At 36.1% G+C, this 6,000-nt stretch overlaps 1 long non-coding RNA gene across 1 annotated transcript in view; it reads right to left on the bottom strand.

Annotated features, from left to right (window-relative positions):
* Positions 1-3,384, bottom strand: part of LOC137658600 (uncharacterized) — a 100,828-nt gene extending 97,444 nt beyond the window's left edge. Inside the window, exon 1 of the long non-coding RNA XR_011047383.1 lies at positions 3,318-3,384. This is a non-coding gene — a long non-coding RNA (uncharacterized lncRNA). The remainder of the gene's footprint in view (positions 1-3,317) is intronic.
* Positions 3,385-6,000: the final 2,616 nt, after the last annotated feature.

Below are 6,000 nucleotides of genomic sequence, written 5' to 3'. Positions count from 1 at the left end.
CCTTTTGTATGAGTAAATAAAATTATTATTTTTTCATAAGATTTTATATTCCCAATATGAAAAAGAAAATGGTTCAACTCTGAATTACATAGTTTGTTAACTTTATATTTTTCATTCCTAAATTTCTTTTCATTTATATTCGTAGGCCTAATACTATCATAATATTCTTTATCCTTTAAGGAATTTATTTTTTCTTTATATCATAGGCCTAAACAACAATTTCGGGAGGGAATTGATTAAAACGGCTTATTTTCAACCTTTGACTAATTTGTTTTGAATTTCTCTTAGGCAATAGGCCTATGGTGCAAGGGAGAATATTGAAGATAACTCTACCTGTTACAAAGTTAATTTTTGACATGAATTTCCGACCTATTTCAACGTTCTTGTTGGTCATATCTTTTTATATTCATAACCTAAATGAAGTTTATTTGCTATTCCCTTTCATCACTGGGCTACTTTCCCTGCTGGAGCCCTTGGGCTTGTGGCATTCTGCTTTTCCAACTATGGTTGTAGCCTAGCTGGCCTTAATAATAATAATAAACCGTTATTTATTCTATGAGAGAGAGAGAGAGAGAGAGAGAGAGAGAGAGAGAGAGAGAGAGAGATTTTCCCGCCAATATGGGGAGGCGCAAAACGCCACGGACAAATGTCCAGAAATATTAGAAGTCTTTCACTTCTCTAATCACTATCAATATTTAAACCTTCAGAAGCCGTTTAATCAATCACTAAAAGTGAATAAATAACATATTGCCACCAACATTTTTCTACGTAATGGTTTACGGTAAAAATTGGAGTAATACTTCCTGCTTTTGCTAAGCAGTACCTTACACCAGACCTCCCTTGCACTCCCCACCTATAGTCAATTCTTTTTACTGAGGCAGATTTGCACAGACTCGCAGGGGTGCCCTTTTAGCTTGGAAAAGTTTCCTGCTATCTGGTTGGTTAGAAATATTTGCCCAACCAATCAGCGAGCAGGAAACTTTTCCGAGCTATAGGTGCTGTTTTGGTAAGCGATCTCATTTATAGCGTGATGTCAAATTATTTTTTTTTTTTTTTTTGCTTTGGTATCCGATCGCAATATTCTTAATAGGTAAAAAACAAGAATAATAGAAAATCTAAAGTTTATTGCCTCGTCGTGCGCTCGCTTTGCTCGCGAAAAGAATAAAAAACATCAAGCGGTAAAGTTGAGCTGCGCACGTAACATCAATGATTGATTATTATTTCTTGGATAATTATTCCCGGTATATATATATATATATATATATATATATATATATATATATATATATATATATATATATATATATATATATATATATATATATATATATATATATATATATATATGTGTGTGTGTGTGTGTGTGTGTGTGTGTGTGTGTGTGTGTGAAAATTTAATGGTTCTTTGTTCGCCGTAAAATGAAGTGAAATGGCTATCAGATGCGATCTCATACCAAAGCAAAAGCACAACTTAGAGATCGCATACCAAAACAGCACCCCCACCAAAGAGTAGTCGAGGACAAGTAGTTAACGGTATACAAACAGAATTTACACAAACTTCTCTTCTATATTCAAAACCACAATGTCTTTCTATAATAAGAATTATATTGACGTTGCCAAATGCCTTTACTATAAACTCAATTCGATAAAAGATGTAATAATGGAGAAAAACTTAATTAAATAAACGCTAATAAAGGGGGTTAACTCTGAAGTGACATGGAGCGCTAAACTTTATTCTCTGAACTGTACTCCCCGTAATTACTTTATTTAATCTATAAAGTTTTACAATCGTTTGATAGTTGTAAAATCAATACTTAATCTAGTAAGATGAATGTTTATCATAATCGTAGATGCAAACGCGCTTGGGACTAAGTCAATACTCTGATTTAAGGATATAGGCTAGAAGGGTCGGCACTATAGTCAATTTATTTTAGCGATGCAGATTTGCACCGACTCGCAGCGGTGCCCATTTAGCTCGGAAAAATTTCCGGATCGCTGATTGGTTGGAAAAGATAATTCTAACCAATCAGCGATCAGGAAACTTTTCCGATCTAAAAGGGCACCGCCGCGAGTCGCTGCAAATATGCATCGCTAAAAGAAATGGACTATAAGGCCTGGAAGGCCATTCAGGTAAAATGGTTGGACAGCAAGATGGAAGAAAGGAAACATGTTGGAATATATGGGAGAAGGATAAAAAGTGAGTGCAGTTATGGGCAGAAAAGGTGCAGTGTCTGGGAGATCTAGCTTATACCTTGGTTAAAGGTCACTTATGAATGCCAAATGCAAGGGACAGTGACAATGGCCTATGATCAGCACCTAAGCCCTCTCTCCACCCAAGGTATGACCAGGGAGTGCCAGGGAATTTCTGTTGATGACTTAGCAGGTAAACCTCTAGGATCCCCCAAAGCCACAATCCTGAGCTCGCAAGAATGGCAAAGTTGCAGACACTACAAGATACTATCGAACTTGAGAGGGTTTCGAACCCTAGTTTAAAGGTTTAAAGGTCGCTCATGAATAGCAGAGGAGAGGGACAGTGATATTGTCCTATCAAGCAAGACAATGCCCTAGAGAATGACCATTTATACATATGATCAGCCCCTAAGCCCTCTCTCCACCCAAATTAGTACCAAGGAGGGACAGGTAATGACTGCTGATGACTCAGAAGGTAGACCTATGGACTCTCCCAAAACCCCCATCCTTAGTTCACAAGGATGGTGAGGTTGCAACGACCAAAGGAACTAACGAGTTTGAGCGGGACTCAAACCCAGGTCTGGCGATCACCAGGCAAGGGCGCTACTAACAGGCCACCACAACGGCAAGCAAGACTGTTTCCTTAACTTCGGTCCACCATTCCATCCTACTGCTGAATGTATCAAAGTGCACTGAATTTGGAAAACCAAGTGTAGGACTACCACCCAAAATCTTTGAAGAGAAACACACGCACCCACACACACACATAATGTTTGTATGCAAGATTACATAAAAGTGGCACTATTTTGTAAGGGGTTCAACATACTGCTGATGAGCCTCCTGTGTAAATGTAGTAAGCGAATAATGCTGAGAAAGTTTTACTCCACATGGAGCTCATGCATATTTCGCTGTAAGACTGAATGGTGCCATGACTGTTGTCCTTTCTATCTGGAGCCACCCTGTTGTTAGTATAAACTGCCTAGGCCTAATCTACATTGACTATAGCCCCCAACCATTAAATAAGGGTAAATATAACGGCATTGCTAACGTAAAAAACTATTAACCGAATTTGCAAATAAAATTTAAACTAGGCCTGTATGTAAAATTAATAAAAAGACTATTTCTTACCATTAACCAGTTTGTTTATATTCCCGTCAGAGAGCTTCTAACACAGATGTTATCCTTACACTGGTTTACACAAAACTAACTTACTAAACCGAACTCGAGAATAAAGTACTTTATTCGGAGTTTCGGACACCGTCACTGATAAGGTAAATAGTAGTGGTTCTCTTGGTGAACACCATGATCTTACTGGCTCTCTGTCAAACATAAGCTGTAACAATTACACGATGTTCTACAGTGTAGAAATGTGTAGGTATGAAATTAAACAATTGTTTCGTTAGGTGATTTGAACCACTAAAACAGTGCCCTGCTTGAGGAATTTATAGACGCATATTCGTTTTTGTGTTTCTTCCCATATTCTGTTAATGTAGGTCGAATGAATTTGTATTGTTTCTATTTTCTACAAATATTGTCCGTTCCCATTTCTCCCCTATACGTAAATTTGACCTTTCTTTTAGGTTTTCCCTAAAGGAAAACAATACCCCTAGATATTTTTTCCGCTATGATTCGGATGACAAAAGATTAAAGACCCTGGCATTTCCCGCTGTTTTTTCACGAGACACTCGGACTTCCTAAACTTGTTTCCTTGAATTGTAAGTTTTCCTTTTCATAAAAACAATCTTAGTCGAGTTTCCAGAAAAAAAAGATATACTTTAAAAACAGAAGCAAATTATAAGTATTTTTCAGATAAAACACATTATATCACTGATGGAAATAAAATTTGTTCTGTTTGATAGTGTGTTAATCACCTAAGTACGAAAGACATTTAATTTTTAAAGAGTTTTTGTTTAAGCTTGACTGGAAAATAAACTGACGACAAATATACATGAGTTAGTTATATCGGGATGTAACCGTTATCGAAAGAGGGTGTTGTGTGGGTAAGTTTGTCCACGAGCATAGATTAAGCCGGTTTAATTCCAGCATGGCAGCTAGACCTAACTCGCTGTCAATATGAAAACAATTCTACTCCATTAACAGATAAAAACAACAATAAACTCTAAAAATGACGATACTGAATTATCTATGCCGTCATACGTAGGTTGCTGAACCGGGCTTTCCTTGTCAAAGGTGAAAATTAAACTAACATATAAATGAAGTTCTTCTATGCTTCCTGGATACGATTTATCTAAACTAACAAATACCATTTGAATTTTTCGTTGATTATGTATCAGCTTCTTCATAAATGTGGGTTTACTGCATACAGCTGAAACATTATTCTTAATAGTCTTAGATTATTTAAGAAATAGTTTAGAGTGGTTTCCCCTTTCAACCCAAAATAGTGGCTAGTCTTAGACCACCTTTCATCTGCACTATCCACTTGGTAATTATCTCCATACCTTTCCCATGAATTTTGTCGTAATCCTCCATTAGTCACCATACTATTTAGGCCTATAATAGAGATATTGACATTGACATGCTATGAATCGGTCTATATTTCCTCCTTCCAGCGCTACCGGATCTAATTTGCTTGGCTTTCAAAAGTATAAAAAACATACCTAGCGTGAGAAGTCCTTCTCTATTGTATCGCTCTTAAATGAAGTAAGTAAATAACCTTGGTGTAGTAACATCACGTAACCGTTATCGTTTTGGTGTAACGGTTGTAAGAAACATGACTGTTAAGATTAGGGAAATAATAGGAGTTTATTGAGGCGGGAAAGTCAGGAAAACTAACCTTACGTCATTAGGAAATTGTTGCTAGATTCATCCATTTCCTTGTATTATTATTATTATTATTATTATTATTATTATTATTATTATTATTATTATATAGGCTACAAACCTAGTTGGAAAAGCAAGATGTTACAAGACCAATGGCTCCAACCGGGAAAAATAAGATTATTATGATAACATCAATGGGATTTGGATATGTTATGTGCCTTATCAGCAGCAGCAGATAGTGAAGAGGTATATCTTGAAATAATTATAATTGGATATACAAGAATATGATACAGAGAGAGAGAGAGAGAGAGAGAGAGAGAGAGAGAGAGAGAGAGAGAGAGAGAAGCCAAATTAATCAGGAAGTACTACATGAATTTTCTTTGAAAAATTGAGACTAAACAATTGAAAATTCCAAACCGACAGCTGAGGAGAGAAAACCTGGAGTAAAATGAAAAACTTTAACGAAACCAAATAAAATAAAGAAAAAACCTGGAGAAAAGCGAAAAAATATCAGTACGAACTAAGGAGTGACATTGTTGTCAACAACCTATTTATTGTGAACTTTGTCTTTCGAAAATTTAAAGAAAAATTGTAACGAATAAAACAGAATGAAACTCCTTTTCAGCGCCGCTTGACTATTGAGCGTGAAAATGTGAGTTTCGTTGACCGGTGACAATATTAATGCCAGATTTAATCATTTGAATTTTGAAATGTCATTTGAGAGTTTAATTTCCTGGTAGAAATGATTCGACTTATTTTCCCGTCTTTTGAATTTCCGTTTGTCATTAGTGACTTATTTTGTTCAATAAATTTACATAATGTATAAGAGGTAGGGATATATATATATATATATATATATATATATAGACAACTGTACACGACCCAAAATGATAGATAAATATCTAGATATGCACACACACGCACTCCCTCTCACCGGGGTATGACTATGCCTCTCTCTTATCCGAGGAACGGGAAGAGCTTAGCGTGATCATACACACACACACACACACGCACACACACACACATATAT

Source organism: Palaemon carinicauda, chromosome 19, assembly GCF_036898095.1.
Source record: "Palaemon carinicauda isolate YSFRI2023 chromosome 19, ASM3689809v2, whole genome shotgun sequence".
NCBI lineage: Eukaryota > Metazoa > Arthropoda > Malacostraca > Decapoda > Palaemonidae > Palaemon > Palaemon carinicauda.
Note: the sequence above shows the minus strand (reverse complement) of the source record. Positions and strands in the feature narration are given on the sequence as shown.